The sequence below is a fragment of the Ptychodera flava genome, chromosome 1 (assembly GCF_041260155.1).
Source record: "Ptychodera flava strain L36383 chromosome 1, AS_Pfla_20210202, whole genome shotgun sequence".
In the NCBI taxonomy this organism is placed as follows: domain Eukaryota; kingdom Metazoa; phylum Hemichordata; class Enteropneusta; family Ptychoderidae; genus Ptychodera; species Ptychodera flava.
Genome location: NC_091928.1, coordinates 48,326,178 through 48,344,661, shown reverse-complemented (window position 1 = coordinate 48,344,661; position 18,484 = coordinate 48,326,178). Strand labels below are relative to the sequence as shown.

The 18,484-nt window shown below is 39.0% G+C and overlaps 2 long non-coding RNA genes across 2 annotated transcripts; one reads left to right on the top strand and one right to left on the bottom strand.

The window, feature by feature from the left end:
• Positions 1–2,822: 2,822 nt before the first annotated feature.
• Positions 2,823–5,872, top strand: LOC139139919 (uncharacterized). The gene is made up of 2 exons (XR_011553905.1): positions 2,823–3,187; positions 5,334–5,872. It is a non-coding gene; the product is annotated as an uncharacterized lncRNA (long non-coding RNA).
• A 3,892-nt stretch (positions 5,873–9,764) lies between these two features.
• Positions 9,765–12,421, bottom strand: LOC139139913 (uncharacterized). Its single transcript, XR_011553904.1, has 3 exons — positions 12,381–12,421; positions 10,901–11,108; positions 9,765–9,937 (listed from the first exon to the last, which is right to left on the bottom strand). It is a non-coding gene; the product is annotated as an uncharacterized lncRNA (long non-coding RNA).
• Between the last annotated feature and the right edge of the window lie 6,063 nt (positions 12,422–18,484).

Sequence of the window (18,484 nt, the reverse complement as noted above, 5' to 3'; positions counted from 1 at the left end):
ATGTAATTATTCAGAATATAAAATGGAAAAAATACAGAATTAGATATATCGAATACTGTGATACAACCATTCTCAAGTCATTTACAACGACATAGTCCCCACTTGTAATAGGAGTATTAGTCTTGATGGGGCAGGAAAATGTGGTCATTAAGAAGTATCACTGGAGTGTATATGTTGAGATCTATGGGCACATAGGTCTATGTCGTTGTTCCCAATTTGAAACACATGAGGCATGTCTAAGTTATGGTTCTAAATCGGGAAAAAAGATCAGACCTCTAGCAGTATTGGCCAGCCAAGAAATACATATGCGCATTATAAATGAGGTACAAGATGTGACATCTTAAAGTGTATGTCCCGCATAAATTCAAAGTTAATTTTGCTTAAAATGAGCCATGCTATATGATTTTGCCACCCTACTTTATCAAATAAATGCATCACCCCAATGAAACGACGCGGTTAAATATTATTAAAATGCAATATGTTGTGCGACTTTGAAGTTAGCTGCCATTCGGGTCGTTTCGGAATTCGCGGGCATTGCCACCGGAAATGACGTAACTAATAGAATGTACGAGTGAGTGTGTTCACCTCGGCCATAGCGAATGCTTACCGCGTGGCTTCAACATGGTGAGAAGTTACGCCTTTGGTGGCTGAAGTAACTGCAGCCATTGTCAGTTTATTGCATTTTAGGATGAAGTATTAGCCGCATTTGACAAAATAACACGAAAGGGTCGGAAAAGAGGCATTCAGACAAGCGTTTTCTGCGGTGCACATTTTCGAGTGCCGTGACTTAGAATAAACACGGTTCGGAAGCCAGATGTACGGTAAGATAGACTTTAATTCCTGGAGTTACTACATCGATTATGTATCGCAATGCCGTACCAATACGACCATTGTCACCAGAAAGCTTCGCGTGTATCATCATCAACTGTGGACAAGAGCGAGAACAGCAGCAAGACTGCGACAGGTTGCCCAAAACATGTCAAGGATGCGGGGGCCGCGGAGAAGTATGCACCCCCCAAAGACTGATCGCCGATTCAGATGCTTTACGAAAGTGATTGTAAATAAATAAACGAATACAAGTACCAGATCTCATGCATGTGTGACTCTATAATTAATAACGTTAGGAGATATCTAATTTTATATTCCTAAAAGTTTACGTAGTGATGACTGACTCTTTGCGAGACTGAACGATAGGTTGTGTATAATAGTACAGCACGGCGCTGCCAGTAACAGTGACACAACGTGTAGCAAAGAAGTTTGATACTGTTGACGAAGCAGTCGCATTGTCGTCATCTTTTGCCTTCTGCCCGACTAAGTCTCCCCTAAAATATTTTAGCTTCTTTGAGAATTCCGCAGTCATGAAACAATGAACACTGTGCTTTATATCGCTGACACTTAATCAAGAAAAAAACTGCGGAAGCGTAGCTGATCACTCCGTCACAGAAATGGCCGGCTGAGCCGCCCGGCCTCAGGTGCCAGTGTGCCCGATATTTACATCATGTCAATTTTAATTTATCTCTTCCGAGAATTTGGCTAGACATGTCTTTACGGTCACATATTTTTAAAAGTGCCAATGTTCATGTGAGGTTTTATAACGCCAAACTGAAGATTTTGCGGCGAGAATACTACCTTTGGTGTTTATGCTAACATGACCCTCAGCCTGTTCCACTTCCAGCTGTGATGATAGGAAAGATCTGTGTTATGAAAGGTGGACAATTTTCAACTTGATCTCTACTACATTTATCTACAAGCGTCATGGTGTAATTCAAATTTTTATATACAGATTTTGAACGAGGCAATTTGTGTTGAGAAGAAATAATAAGGTGGGATGGCAACTCCAGACTTATATTTATATTTTGTTAGCTTGCGGTTGTGTGTACGGTAGTGCACTGGTGTGTTTGACTGTGGTCACGGTGGGCTTGTCACTGACGCGACGGTCAACAAGAGTTCCGCTCTTGTTCTCGTTTAGGTTAAGGTTCCGACTGTTTAAAATTTGCAGGCCTGTAAATTCTGAACAGCTGTGCATATCTTCTGTGACGATGATATTCTCAGTTGCACTGCTTTCACTCATGAAATTATCACTATCTCCATAGTCAATGCACGAAGTCACCATCACCCATTCTATTAGTGACGTCACAGCTACCTACGCCAAAACGGGGCGAGCTCGGCAATTTCCGGAAAATGTCGCCATGTTGGAAATCGAAAAGTGCAACTTTTCCTGTGTTTTCGTCGAAATAACAGAATACAACCGTCTGAAAACCGCTCAAATAAGCTTCAGTTGTGTGTAAATGTTTGTTTTATAAAGGCACATGAGCTGTAACTTTTTGCATTATTTCCATGATTTTACATTCAAATTAGAATAAGTTCATGTGTATTAACTTACTGAAGGGTGTGCAAAGACGTGTTATTGGCCACGTGCTCAAATCGCACGTGTAACTTTGAACGAGTCAAATAATAAAACGGTGCCGCACCCGATTATGGCGGCGCCCATGGCTTGAGTTCGCAAGAGTACACATAAAGTGTGAGTGTTGCGCATGCGCATTAGATTCCTCACAAGAAAATGGCGTCTCACAGTGGGAAACGCACGCCCGGTCATATCAGATTCTGACAAGGAATGGAGACAACAGCGCAGTAATGCGTCTAAACGCCATAGCAAACTAGACATCGAAAACCAGATCGGGAGATGGCTTCAGTTAGAGGAAAAAACAGGGCTTGCAAATCCCGATTTGGCGGAGGAGTTAAAGGCACATGAGCTGTAACTTTTGCATTATTTCCATGATTTTACATTCAAATTAGAATAAGTTCATGTGTATTAACTTACTGAAGGGTGTGCAAAGACGTGTTATTGGCCACGTGCTCAAATCGCACGTGTAACTTTGAACGAGTCAAATAATAAAACGGTGCCGCACCCGATTATGGCGGCGCCCATGGCTTGAGTTCGCAAGAGTACACATAAAGTGTGAGTGTTGCGCATGCGCATTAGATTCCTCACAAGAAAATGGCGTCTCACAGTGGGAAACGTACGCCCGGTCATATCGGATTGTGACAAGGAATGGAGACAACAACGCAGTAATGCGTCTAAACGCCCTAGCAAACTAGACATCGAAAACCAGATCGGGAGATGGCTTCAGTTAGAGGAAAAAACAGGGCTTGCAAATCCCGATTTGGCGGAGGAGTTAATTGATTGGTAAGTATAGGACCGGACAGCGAGTGACTGTACACACAATATACCGTGTCGAATAGTGCGTGCGAGTGCTTGACGCACCATGGGTTGTGCAACGATGCCTTGATAAATTCACTATACATGTATTAATATTCGAAGAAGGTCACGTTTTAGCCTTTGAAAGATCAACTTTTGACTCTCCAAATGCTAGGAAACACCATAGCTTGAATAGAAATCACAACAAATCTCATACTCGCGTACGGTAAGCTTTTACAACACAGTGAGTTATGTACTGAATCGTTTCACACATCTTGTCGCAGTTACAACAAGAATCGAAGTAAACAGTCACTGTCCTCCCCGGACCAAGCGACTGCTATTGCTACTGTCTTTAATACCGCCAGTTCTAAGCGCATGTTACGAGTTGGCAAACATCGGCTCTCATAATATGTGGTGACAGGTGCAGCTAACGGAGCTACAGCAATATTTGAGGGCAGGGGAACTATTTATTTTGCTTGGGTAGGGAACATATTTTTAGCTGGCAGGGGAGCAAATTTTATTTTTATTGTCGGGCAGGGCAGATATCGGTTGGTTGTCCCGGGGACAGGGCTTTGCGAAAAACGAGGAGAGGGGGAGCTACTTTTAAAACGGGGACGGGAAGTTGAGCCATTATGTTTTAAGGGGAAATTTTTTCACAGGGCAGCGGCTGGGGAAAATCAACAGGTTTTTCATCACAGGGTAGGGTAGCTCCATGTCTGCAGGGGAAATGGAATGACGAAATTTAGGGGGGAATTGTTTTGCAGGGCAGGGAAATAGGCAAGTTTTTCCGCCACAGGCAGGGGAGCTTCAAAATTGACAGTGGGGAGGGGAAACAGGCAAAAATAAGTGGGGAGAGGGTAAAAATGAAGTTTGAGTGCGGGAGAGCAAGTCGAAAAATTTTCAGTGACAGGGCAAATTATGAACAACTAATTAATTACTCTCATGACTTAAAATTAGTCAGTTCACATTACTTGTAATGCACAATATATCTTGTCATAGTAATGACCCCTTTAAAAGTGCATTGTTAATTGGCTGCACCTGTGTTGAGCCAGTACAGCAAGAAATTTCGTGCACATCATCAGTTTCATCTGGTCATGGGAAATAAATTATCCTGTTGTGTAACCTTTCTGTATAAATTGTCCGAACTATGGATACATCTTTGCTTAATGAGTCAGAAAATACTTGTTAGTAGTAGCACAGACACTAAAAAAGAGGGTCTATGGTAGTAGGAAGTGACGATTTAAGATTTGTATTCAACATGATTCAATTAAGGTGTAACTACCGATCCTTTCAAGCAAAGTAAAAAATTCCATTTGCTTTACAAGTGTATCTGTCTTGAGCCAAAATATAATGTAAACATATTTGTAAAGTAACCACTTTCTCACAGTAAGTGAGGCTACCCACAATTCCCCTTGATTTGTTCACTCAGATATTTTTTTGCTAAAGGCTTTTTCAATTTTATCAGTTTCTTAACAATTTTTAACTTGCAATTTAAGTTCAGGATTATTTGTTAAAACTATGTTCCAAAATTATTGATTATGTTTAAAATTCAAGAATAAATTGAATGAGAAGTCGATGTTTGGAGGTGCTAAAAATTGCACGCTTGTCAAGATAAAGTTATCAGCAACTAAGATGGTCTCATCATACCACCTGTCAGACATGCAAATTTCCTTTGTTACGAACATTAAAAAAAATCAACTTATTCCCTTAGTTTCCTTGAAAATATTGTGTATGACTGTCAAAAATCTATGTCGACAAAATTACAAAATTGCTATCTCCTCCGCGGAAAAGGGGTTGATCTTCTCATTATTCACAGGGAGAAATCAGAAAATTATGATTATCAGAACTATGTTGCCAGAATTTTAAAATATGGACTGAGTTGTTCTCTGTACAGAAGAAATTTGCTTCAGTTCAGTTAGTGATCTCCGTGTGTACAGATCATGGAGAATTGTGGGTAGCCTCACTTACTGTGTTTCTGTTTATCCATGGACACTCAAACCTCATGATTGTAGACTTACTTCAGCCATTCGGTCATGGTGACAAGCAAAAAACTGATAATGCCAGATGTTTAGATTGTTCAGCCTTTTTCTTCAATTTTCATCACACAAGTCTGCTAACATTTTATTCCTTTCAGTTTCAGGTTTTGCAAACTACCGTGCAATGTTGTGAATTGAATGGTGTCTTCAGTATGCTGTAGCTGCCCAAGTTGTGATGTACAGAAAGTACTCTATATGGATACATTTACCATCTTCCCTTTTAGTAGAGATGTAAACTTTCTTAAAAAGCATGACAATTGTATACATTTTAAAATGTTACCTTTTATTCAACACATCGTCACTGTTTTCAATCTTAAAAAAAGCTTTCACCTTTTTTACAGTAAATGAGACAGTAAGCATGCAAGATAAAACATTCAAATAAGAAAAAATTCATGTACAATTAGGGTAAATCCCTTTCAGGTCTAACCCCTATTTATAGGCTGAATTCGGGTACTTTACTGGGAACTCAGGCAGGAAATAAAAAAAAAATTAGGACAATGATTGCACTGAATGTCTTGTCACATTGAGGAATGTCTGTCCCCAGGACTGGCAAAATCCTGGTTATTGGACGAGTGTCTCTGTAAATACATGACATGTATGCAAATAAACGTGTACAACAATAAGTGTACATATAAAACTTTGCGTTAAAAATTCACATCAGTTGCTCCGTAGACATGAAGATAGCCATTGATGAATTTGATGGAAGCAGATATTCAAATTTGTACATGAAATGAGAAATGTGGCACACCAATACACATCACCATGAAAGGGTGATACAGTTGTTTGGCCAAAGCCAACTGTACTCCACAACTACTTGACACACAACAGTTACCAATACAATGGATGGTACGGTATACATGATATGTTGAGGTCAACAAATTAAAACAGTACAGTTCATGAGACTTCCCCCTGGTATATATACATACACCACACAATAAATTCCCACAATTTGGTTTGATTTCTACACACGACATTAGAATTTTTGTAACTTTTTCAGTTCTGCCTGAAAGCAATAAGGCAAACCCTCTAGACAAATGCCATACTTTTGGTGAGCAATTTATGACAAACTGAAGAGGTCATTCTCTTAGATAGAAAAGTCAGCATGTAAATTTCTTTTGTCTTTCTGGTGGATGGGGAAACAATATCCTTTTGTATCATGAAACAGGTGCAACTAGTCTCCCTACTTTCAATCACATTCTGTATGGCTGAGGACACAATCAGTTGGAAATTTATGAAAATACTATCTCCTCTCTCAATCAAGCATAATTTTCTGAGTCATTTAAAATGGCAATTTAGAAGAATGGTGTCCTTAAAAGTACATTTTCAGAATTAAAGAAACCAGTCTGTGATTTGTGTACACAGGGGAGACTTTGTAGATTTCACTGAAGAGTCTCTGAGTGTATAAATCATGATTAACATGTATAGGAAATATCAAGTACTGTGCCAAATGGGAGGTAACCAAGCTGCTGTGTTTGGGTTAAATGAGCTATATATCTTGTTATAATTTGGTCACAATTATGCAATTCAGCACCATTTTACAAGTGGTATAGCCACAAACTGATTACATCAAATCACTGTACACAAGACACAGACGCCCTGAAAGTTATGGCACTGTGTATCGTGTATGGCAGTTTTGACGTCATCAGTTTGTGGCTATATCACTTGTAAAATGATGCGTGCAATTCCCTTTATGCAAAATGTGTTGGAATGAACCCAGGTCCCTGTATATTGACCAAACTGATCAGGATATTTATCTCTTATTGCCCAAACACAGCAACCTGGTATCACTCTACAGTTTCCTGCGCCAGGTTTCCCATGCTCCCACAAAATAAATTGCTGGTATGCAGCATGCCTGTTCAGTGTTCTCGCTAAAAGCCGGCAGCCGGCGAAAATAGCCGCCTGGCAAGTCAAAATAGCACGTGACCTGCCGGCTGGTGTCACACTAGTAAAGTACAATATGTCGCATTTTCACTGAAGCCTTGCTAACGTTCGCCACAGTCGCAAATTGCGAATAAATGTCCGATGTGGCGAAAAAAATTGCTACGCCTTCGCCACGCGTGGCGAAAGCTCGTGACCGAATACTATAAAAATAGTAGAAAGTGAAGAACCAGCTGAAAGTTAGTTGAGGAGACCATTTGCATCTCATTGTCGGCTACATGGACTGTGTTTCCGTGACCGGGTGCCGTGTTGACCCCAGACACCTTCGAAAGTCACGTCAGTCCTGCAATCCCAGACCGACGGTTTTCCCTGAGGACCAAGAATTTCGACATGCGGGTGTTCATTGTGATCGCTCCAAAATTTGTGCTGGATTATTTATGTAGCCTACCATTCTAACAACTAGTCGTTTTTACAAATAAGTCTACGTTATTTTCCGCAATCCAAATTTTCCAGCACAAACGCTGCAAGCATCGTACGAAACATTTGACCACGTACGTCGCGTCAGGATGCAAGCATGAAGCCTTGAAGGGTAATTTGAGTTCACGCCGCGCTGGCCAGCAGTTCAGAAAGTATTCCAAACAGCGTGCACCCTCGTTAATCACGCCGGTTCTGTCACTTTTAACGTATCATAATAACTGTTAGATCGGTCAGACTATCGAAATATTCAGTCATTTAAATATCTAGCCTTTGAACAAAATAATTCGTTGCTTTGTCGTACGTCAACCAATGATCAACGGCAGAGTTTCTAAAATGACCATGCAACTGACAGACTAAAATGATCGCGTTGGACTTTGCCCAGAGCTTAAATGAGCATGCGTCAAAAAGTTTCAAGATCCCCAGTTTGTATACTCCGGTCCGTGTACGGTTTGGGTAGTTTCGAGACACCCAAACAATGCAAATGTGTTACGAATGCAAGGTACGATGCGATGCGGCTTGCGGGCAGCTACGATCCCGGGCTATGATTGCCAACTACAAATAGTTTATTGATTGTTCTCAGCTGGGAAAGAAACTAGGTTTAAAATAGCTTACGAAAAAAAGGAAATAAGGAAACCACCGAGAAGAGAACAAAGACAGACGAACCACGGTCTAGACCATGGTCGAACAAATTTCAGCAAGGTTTTTGTCTGTGCATGGAAGTATAAAATGTGAGACTACAGATGAGTCGGTTGACCATAGGTTTGTGGTATTGACGAAATGCTCTTTTGATTTTTCACTGAGTTTGCGAATTTCAGCCAGGTTTTTGTCTGTGCATGGAAGTATAAAATGTGAGACTACAGGTGAGTCGGTTGACCATAGGTTTGTGGTATTGACGAAATGCTCTTTTGATTTTTCACTGAGTTTGCGAATTTAATTAATTTTCAAAAGATAACGGTATATAGCTGTTTTTAAATCATGTAAAAAATAAAAAAGAGGAACAATTATGGCCAATGATTATACTTTGATGATTTTTTTCATAACATGTTGTGCAAGTTTTGTTCACATAACTCTATTTTGTTGTTTGTGTCATAATAAAGGTAAAAGTTTTTTGTCCCTGTCTATAAAGAGAGGGGTCAATTTATTCACCAGTATTCATGAAATATAGATCGGAACGGAGTTAAGACCAAGTTTTGTTTAATAAATATTTTTTTAATTGAAGGACAGACAACTTTCACAAAGGACCTGGAGTTTTACCGTGCTCCTGGTCATTATTATCTGCAGCTATAAAATTGGCAGAAAATGTGCTCAGCAGTTTACCTGTCAAGGAATTAAAGTGTATGTACAACAGCCCTGGCCCAATATTCGGATAATAAAGTACAAACGTTATTGAAAATAGGGTTTGTGTAATTTGTATGTGAAATTGCTTTGTTGGGTGTGGCTAATAAAAATTGCTTGTGGCTAAAATAATTTTGATCATTTTAGCCACACTAACAGACTGTGGCTACAATGAAAATATTCCTAGCACCAACACTGTTTTTGTATTTGCTGATTGTACCGGGTATAATGTCGAGCCGATGCCATCAACATCGTGATCGTGCCGGACGATGCACGAACGATCAACAAATTTCGTTCACTCCGACGGCGTCGTTTTAAGGCTGTCGTAAAACGAATTTTCATAAACTTGTCATGTGCTCGGCATTCTGTTTTATTTCCTGTACTTTATCGCCGGTAAAATACAATTTTAACAAAATACAAAATAAACGGTAGCATATTTTAGAAGTTCTAACGTGAGAAATGTCAAAGAGTAAAACTGCCAATTGGTGTTCAAGTGAGGCGTACGTTGAAAGATTTAGTACAGTCAACAGTTTGTTTATGCATGGACGTTACGTCCATGGTTTATGTCAGCATATGTTTTCATTTTGTTTGTAATATGTTCTTTTTTTTCATTTCAATAATTGGTGATGATTACTGATAAAGGTACACAAAAAATGAGAAATGAGATGCTAAAAACCTTACTTTTCAAACAATTTAACAAGATCTTTGGTAATAAATTGTAAAGAAAGTCAGGTGCTCAAGTGTCACCAAATAAGCACAATCACACATAGTCACACAAAAAATCGCCAGCGTTTGGGAGGGGGGATACCCCCTCCCAAACCCTCCCCCCGCTCGGTCGCTCCGCTCCCTCGCTCTTCATCAGCCGCCTGTTATTTTATTTCTGCCGCCTGAAATAAAACTTAGAGATAACCCTGCTGTTGCACTTGTGGTAGTCATCAAAGTCATTGGTGGCCATCATATCCATCCATAGGCTCTAGCAACTGCAAGGACTCCTTCGTCAAGGCAGATAACTCTGAAATCATGAAAAATATGATATTTGTTTCAATATGTATTACTTTTGAGTATATTTGCCATTATTGGATAAATTCTCATTGATCTCTACTTCCTTTCCCAAAGTTCTGAGTTTGGTACTAGTTTGCTTGTCTCAAAAATATTTTTGGAAGAACAGTAACACTGTTACAGTATCTATGCTGATCTTCTGAGAGGTGTTCTTCCTTTGAAATACCAAAATGAGGATTTTCATGTACACATGTAACAGTCTCGTCTTACATTTTAGAATTCCTCTGTGACCATGCCAGTGCATTCTCAACACTCAAGAGCATTACATATCCAAAAGTCATTACATAAATAATTTGCCCAGCACACATGGCTTTCCATCTCAGTCAGTTGATATTCATCACATTTATAACAATTATTACATATGCACCAAGACTGTTTACCAGATCTGATCTAAACGCAAAGGATGACTTGCAGTTGATTGGATTTATTGCATTAAATTGACAATTCAGCCCATAAATGATCATGGGTAGGGACAATATGGTTAAAGTAGGAATTCCCTAATAACTTGTATGATGATTTTCTTAGAAAAATTTCATGGCAAACTGTCTGCTTGTTTGCATTGTTCATAAACATGCTGACTCGCAATCTGGAGATACAGAGCCCAGGCACCTCCCCACAACATTTTCTCTCAGCAAGGGTTGGCATCTGCCGACAGTTTTGACGGACACATCAATCCTGACTGCTTTGTGAAGGTCCAGGATGGGATCCTCCAGCCTGTTCAGATAGGACTGCAAAGTCAAATATTAAACTTATGTCCCTCTCAACCACCTGCAACAGAAGATCATGCTTCTGTTCTGGTGTCATTTTCTGCAGCATCTCCTGAAAAGAAGATGATGTTATTGCGATGGCTATATGCTGATGTCAATCTGTATGCCCCATTATCACGGTGTGTATACAAAGCAAAAATTTTACTTACATGAAGAGTATTTTTCCGTTGCTGCACATCTCGCAATGCCTCATCTGCTCTTGTCACAAGCCTTCCCCATCTAGCCCCTCTTCCTCTGCCCAAACCTCTGCATCCCTGTCCTCACCCTCTCCCTGTGCCTCTCCCTCTACCCCTGTCTCCCTCTTCTTGCTTGGGATTCAGTTATTACAGAACTATCAGTAGAATCGGTCGGTGATGTCTGCAAAATGAAAGAATCAGAAAAATTACAAAGGAGATTCAAATGTAGATATACTGCACTCTGCCGGTCACTGATCAGTGTTGAGTTTTTCTTTGTTACCATCTTCTCTTCTAAACAAAGCAAAGTAAGTAGTCGACACTTTACTTTAATTCTTGACCATTACATGGCAAGTAAACTTTGGGTTAACTCTTGGTGGAAATTAAGATGTGTAAAGTCAGACTAAAAATCTGGAAGGAAATATGCTTTTGATGCATAACATATATATTTGACATTTTCAAAGCCACTGCATAAAAGGACCACCTTTGTCATTTATGTTGTATCATAGACCCTAGAGAAATCCACTGAAAATGTGTTGTTTACCCTTCAAATTTCCCAGCAAATTGTACTTCAATCAAAAGCCATGGCGTAAATACAAATCACAATAAAACAGCTGTTTGTCCTTGTTTTTGTATCACCATAGCAACGTTATAGTCACAAGTGCGAACAACGCCGTTTTCTCCATGCTCAAAGTTCATCGCTTTGAAAAGAAAATTTCTAAAACGAGTTGGCATAAGTTTACAGCTGTACTACACATCACACAGCCGCCTTGTACCTTTCTTTCTACCTCCATGGTTGTAATGCTACCGTAATCATCACGAAGCTTGCTAAACTCGTCCTCTCAAACATAGAAGTAGGATCGGGGCCGTATGTCTCAACAGTTCGATTAGAGCTGACTAAAAACACACGAAAGGCATTGTTAAACTCAAGGTTATTCACACAATAATTCCGAATCTATGTGAAGTAAGTAATCCGTTTGCAAAATGACTCGGAAATTGACAGTGTTCAGAAATAAGATCGACTGCATTTGGTCAATGCCGCTCATGGTTCACGCATCATGCGCATGGCTCACTCAAGTCAAATATAATCGAATACGTTCGTAATTACAAAACCCGAACGGCGTATCGCTAACTGAAAACCATTCTGGGTAAATCCAGATTCAAAACGAATTACTAGTTCTGGAAATCCATGCGAAACAACGAACCACAACGAGACTCTAGCGTACGCGATGGGCAGCTACCCGTAGCGTACGCTTTACCGGACTGCGACCAGCGGCCGCCTGGCCGGGCCAAATTGTCATTTCAATCGCATCGTTTATGCCTACAACTGTTGTAACACCCTCTTTGTTCAAATGAAACATCGAACTGGAGAACAATCAGCATTAAATACTAGGTTTGAGGGGGCAGAAAACACGTGAGTTTGTTTACAAAATAGACATAAGCTAAGTTACATTACCTCATGTGCAGACTCCATTGTTGTCGCGAGTTGCGAATGGGGTCACGCTCCCACATCGCGCAGTATCACACAGTAAGATCCCGCTCTCGTCCTCCGTGTGACGTTGCATTTGCTGTGTTCTTTGTCACGTGACTGCTTTTGCGAAATGGCGGTACATTTAAAACGAGGCGAAATCGCGAGAATTCCTTGCGTTCTGTGTCGTTTGTGACTGTCCTAGTATTTTAGTTGAAGGGTATATCGCTTAATTGCAAGAATTCAATCAACATTCGAGACGTTTGGGGGTTATTTTAGGGTAAATAAAATGTTAAAAGTTACAGCTCACGGGCCTTTAATACCAATTTCATTGACAACCAGAACTATAGTATATGCCCCAAGTCAAACGAAAAACTCTCAAAATGTGGCAGGACTCACACTTTAAGGTCTAATATCCTATCAAAATTGGAGGGTATAGAACTTGTGGTTACTGAAATATGCATATATATGTATTATCAAGGTCAAAGGTCATCGAGGTCACATGACATTTTGAAAAAAAAAATTATATTGCTAATTAATCCCTATATGCCAAAAAATCAGATCTCCAGCTCTATTCGCTTGCCCAGAATTAGATGTGTACATAATTAATGAGGTAAAGCGTGTGTTTGTCATAAGGTCTCCATCCTACTAAATACAAAGGACATAGCGCTTGTGGTTACTTATTTATTGACATAAACATATATTTTAGGTAAAAGGTCATCGAGGTCACATGACATTTGGTCAAAAAATTTCTCTCCTATAGTTATCCCTATATACCAAAAATCAGACATCCAGCTCTATTGGCTCACTCAGAATGAGATATGCGCATAATTATTGAAGTACAGTATGTGGCGTCATAAGGTGTCCAAACATACCAAACATGAAGGGTGTAGCACTTGTGGTTACTGAGTTATGGACAAATATGTATATTTGAGGTCAAAGGTCACCGAGGTCACGTGACATTTTGTCAAAAAAATTGTATTGCTAAGTTATCCCTATATACCAAAAATCAGACCTCTAGCTCTATTGGCTCGCTCAAAATTAGATATGCGCATAATTAATGAGGTACAATATGTGGCGTCATAAGGTGTCCCATCATACCATACATGAAGGCTGTAGCACTTGTGGTTACTGAGTTTTGGACAAATATGTATATTTGAGGTCAAAGGTCACCGAGGTCACGTGACATTTTGTCAAAAAAATTGTATTGCTAAGTTATCCCTATATACCAAAAATCAGACCTCTAGCTCTATTGGCTCGCTCAAAATTAGATATGCACATAATTAATGAGGTACAATATGTGGCGTCATAAGGTGTCCCATCATACCATACATGAAGGCTGTAGCACTTGTGGTTACTGAGTTATGGACAAATATGTATATTTGAGGTCAAAGGTCACCAAGGTCACGTGACATTTTGTCAAAAAAATTGTATTGCTAATTATCCCTATTAGTCGGGTCGGAAGGTAGGGTTCCCATGCACCCCATGGATGTATTTTTTTAACCTACATTTTTGTAATCCTTAGGGTCTATATTTAATGTATTTTGATGTTCCCAAAATCAAATCGTGTCCCATTGGGTTCATTTGGCGCCATCTTGGCCGCCATCTTGGCCGCCATCTTGGATTTTAACGATGGGTAGGGGTCACGTATCTACCGCTCGCCGGAAACAGAAACAATAAAATACTATAACCGTTACCTTTTTAGAAAGCCAAGATCATTGCCTTTTCATAGATATATAACTTAATAGGGATTAATTAATATCCGAACGTCGATTAGACTTTATATCGGTCATTGGCCGTATATCGTAAAATTTGCGAAATTTCACACCCAATAATTAGTTCCCCGTTCCTCCAAACAATTTTTCATAAGGTATTTATATATTTTTTTGGAAGAACTCAGTGCAATAAACAAGAAAACAAGATTAAAAGTATGTGTCTTGAGATTTAGTGGGTGCATGAGCTTGTTTTCTTATTACGCGGTATGCCACATATCCGTGTGTAACATAAGGGGTAGGGGTAATGTTTCCCTTTCTGTTTCGAATCATGAATGATGAAACCATAAAAATGTTACATTTTTTGAAAGTGCTGCACCAGACCTTTCTAAGAATATGTAGATTTATGGGGAAAAGTTGCATATTTAAAAGTTACAAAGCTTAAACCTTTCGGTTTGTGTCGATTTGAAGTGATTTTTTAAGAACGAAATTACAACATATGGGGTAGGGGTAATGTTTCCCTTTCTGCCTCGAACCATGAATTACGAAACCATATAAATGTTATACTGTTTGAAAGCTCTGAAATGGCCTTCCCAACATGTATAGTTTTATTGGGAAAAGTCCATATTTTAAAGTTACAAAGCTTATGCCTTTCAGTTTGTGTAAATTTTAAGTGATTTTTAAGGACAAAATTACAACATATGGGGTAGGGGTAATGTTTCCCTTTCTGCCTCGAACCATGAATTATGAAACCATATAAATGTTATACTGTTTGAAAGCTCTGAAATTGGCCTTTCCAAACATGTATAGTTTAGTTGGGAAAAGTCCATATTTTAAAGTTACAAAGCTTAAACCTTTCAGTTTGTGTCAATTTTAAGTCATTTTTTTAAACAAATTTTTAATATAAGGGGTAGGGGTAATGTTTCCCGTTCTGCCTTGAACCATGAATTACGAAACCATATAAATGTTATACCGTTTGAAAGCTCTGAAATAGGCCTTTCCAAACATATATAGTTTTATTGGGAAAAGTCCATATTTTAAAGTTACAAAACTTATGCCTTTCAGTTTGTGTCAATTTTAAGTGATTTTTTAAACAAAATTATAATATAAGGGGTAGGGGTAATGTTTCCCGTTCTGCCTTGAACCATGAATTATGAAACCATATAAATGTTATACTGTTTGAAAGCTCTGAAATTGGCCTTTCCAAACATGTATAGTTTTATTGGGGAAAGTTGCATATTTGAAAGTTACAAAGCTTAAGCCTTTCAGTTTGTGTCAATTTTAAGTGATTTTTTGAACAATATGCACAAAAAAGTTAGTCCGTTGGCCAGGTATCGAAATCATCCCCTCTAAGGCATTTTACCCACTATGATTTTCTGTTAGCTAGTATTCTCAGCTGTCATAATCTGCTTATTTTCCATTTAACTGATGGTGTTTAAGAGTGTAACGACTTGTTTGTGAAGGGCTGTCACGCCCTCAGTAGTAAAATAGGAATGGGTTAGGGGTAACATATTTACCGCTAGTCGGAAACAAAAACAAAAAAGTAACATAAACAATACATTCTTAGAAAGCCCAGATATAAGTTTTTTACTTTTTGATAATTATTCGACTTTAGATGGTGCCAATATTCCGTATGTACATGGCGGTCAGCAGCTGAATCATTCACATAACAATCGTTGATATGGCCTGAAACTTCGGTCAATTCATTCAAGCAAACTCTTGTTTGATTAAGTTGATAGTTTTCCTTTTTTTTTATTTCGAGTATTTGCCATGGCATGACTGAAACGAACCTTAAAACGAAGGCTGTACGTATCTATATTAGTCCGAGCCTGAGCGTGATCTGAGAGCAAACAGATCCGCAGATAATGCAAACGATCGCAACCGTTACCAACAGACTCATTATGCAGAGCCATGCCCCAAAACGCCCAACCAAACTTGGCACTAATCATGATCCCAGTCCATTTCGAGCCGGGCTTTAAGGGAAGTGCGGTGGCCTTTGAAAGACCCTTTGGTTTGGTTTTGTACCGTAGTATAGGAAGAAAACCCGACCTGTCGTCGTTGCTGTGAATGTTTGTGTTGTTTTTAGCCTCTTTTTTGCCTATTTGAAGAATCGTCTTTGCAGCCTTCCATCCTGCGTTCTGTGTAGCGAGTGTCTTCGATCGCTCTCTTAAGTTTGTGATGTACAACTGTCTTGAGTCCCGGTGCTTTATTGGGTGTAGAGGTAAATAGTTAGAGATCAGGGTGATAAATTGGTTGCCGCAGTGCTTTCCAGGTGTTGCCACTTTTGAAGGAATTCAACACTCGGTATTTTGGCCTGGTAAGTATTCTTTAAGGTGTACCTGTAGGCTACGTGGTACTGAATAGGGGCCACTTAGGTTTCAACACATTCGATACTCTTGGCTTTCGCTTATACCCCGTTGTATGAGTAACTGGGATCGGAAATGGGAAAGGCTCAATTAATATCCATCTTTGCTAATATTAATTCTCGTTTGGCTTACAGATGGCCACCTCTACTTGTTTCGGTGAAAATTTGACTTTCAATTGGACAAAACATTGAGTATGACTTTCTTCTGTGTGTTATTTAGGCCTATGAAAAATATGAAAATTGCATACATATTGTTGTCAAATATCTCAAATCTTAGATTGTAAGAGATAGGCTTAGGCTTCCCTGTAATCATACAAATGAGTTAAATGGGAATTTATTGGAGTAGATTACAGTAATCGAAGAGAATGGTTGACACTATAGAAAGACTTATCTCGGATTGCGGGGACCTAACTATAAAAGAACAGCACAGAATACTTGCCGGATGTATTGACTGTTCATGTATAGTACAGGCTAGTACAACATGGAATGTAAAACATACAAATCATAGAAGTGGCAAATTTTCTCAACTTTTCACAAAGTTTATATTCCATCATTACTATCAGGATTAGGATTTTCCCAATCTATAAATAAGCTATTACTTGATTACACCTTGATTCAGCATGACTAACATTTTGCATTTGCCACACCACCAGCCATGCCCGTCCCTGGGATCGCGAACAATGCCTTTAACGAAGCTTTTGAACGCTTTTTGTGAATTGTGTAAGAGTGATCCTCTCTGTAGAGTATAATGTGTGAAGCCGTTGGTTACCTCGCTTGACTCTGATGATTATGTTGACTTATTTTTTCTCAGCTGCTGGTGGCTGATCTAGCTCGAAAGTTAGATCATATCTAGTCTCTCTGATTCGATCATGCTAGTGGGAATGGTATCTTCAAGCATTGACCCTAAAACGTCCGTTTGTAGGGTCTTTGCTTCAAAGACGTCAGGGTCTAACATTGGTTAAATGTCATCCATGATAAGAAACTAATGATAGATTCACTCACAAGGCATTTTAAACATTGAGGTGTCAATGGGAATATAAGCCTTTTTAGTCATTGTCTGAGGTTTGTCTCGCCTTCTTATTGCTTGGTGTAGAGAGTGTTTGTTCGCCTTCTGTTTACTATTTAGTTGCGTAATTTGAATGCATTCTGTGACATTTGGCTTTTCGGGTTTTAGTTCCAGAATTATTTTGCTATTGAATTTTAGTACCCAGTCGAAAATGTAATCCTCATTGGGAGTATATAGTGTTCTGCGTTGTAAAATAATTTCGAAAAATTGGTTATGATCTCTTGTTTTCTGGTAAGGAAGGTAAAGTGTTGTCGATCCATCTTATCTTATTATGGAGAAGCTATATTGTGGATTAATGGTGATTGGTTTTCAGCGATAAAAGATTCTCTCGTGTTCCCGTGTGGTATTAAAAGTAACACTATTAATAGTGAGCTCTGATTTGCCCAGACGGTCACGTGACTGTGCATGTATTTACGATATACTGTAAAGTTGGCCATTCCTATCTCCAAAGTGGGTTTCTTTCACATTGTTTGTATTTTCATCACAAGTTTCAATATACTGATATAATATAGCGATAAACAACCCCTATAAGTTGGGTACACCACTCGAGCTCGGTTTTGACCATTCCACTCCTTATACAAACGACGGAAGTTCGTGCGTATATGTTGTTTACCGGTCGAAACCGTGTGGTATCCTTTCAAAGTGGTGCTTATTGCCTATATATCTCTCGCGATACAATCAAAGAAAAGGGATTGATTGTTGCTGCTGTCATATCAACTTGGCATGACGACTATGACATCCAATTTAGTGTTTGTGGGTTTGGAATATATAATTCTTGACATTTTATAGCTGTTTAACTTTCTTTCCCTAATTTGAGTTATTAAAATGAGTAAAACGTCTTTTATTAACCACCATTTTAGCTTTTTAGTGCTATTCATGCCTATAGAGTATTTTTCTATGTTCCTTTTAACAAGTAAATGTCAGTAAAGTAACACAAACTTTTGAGTTT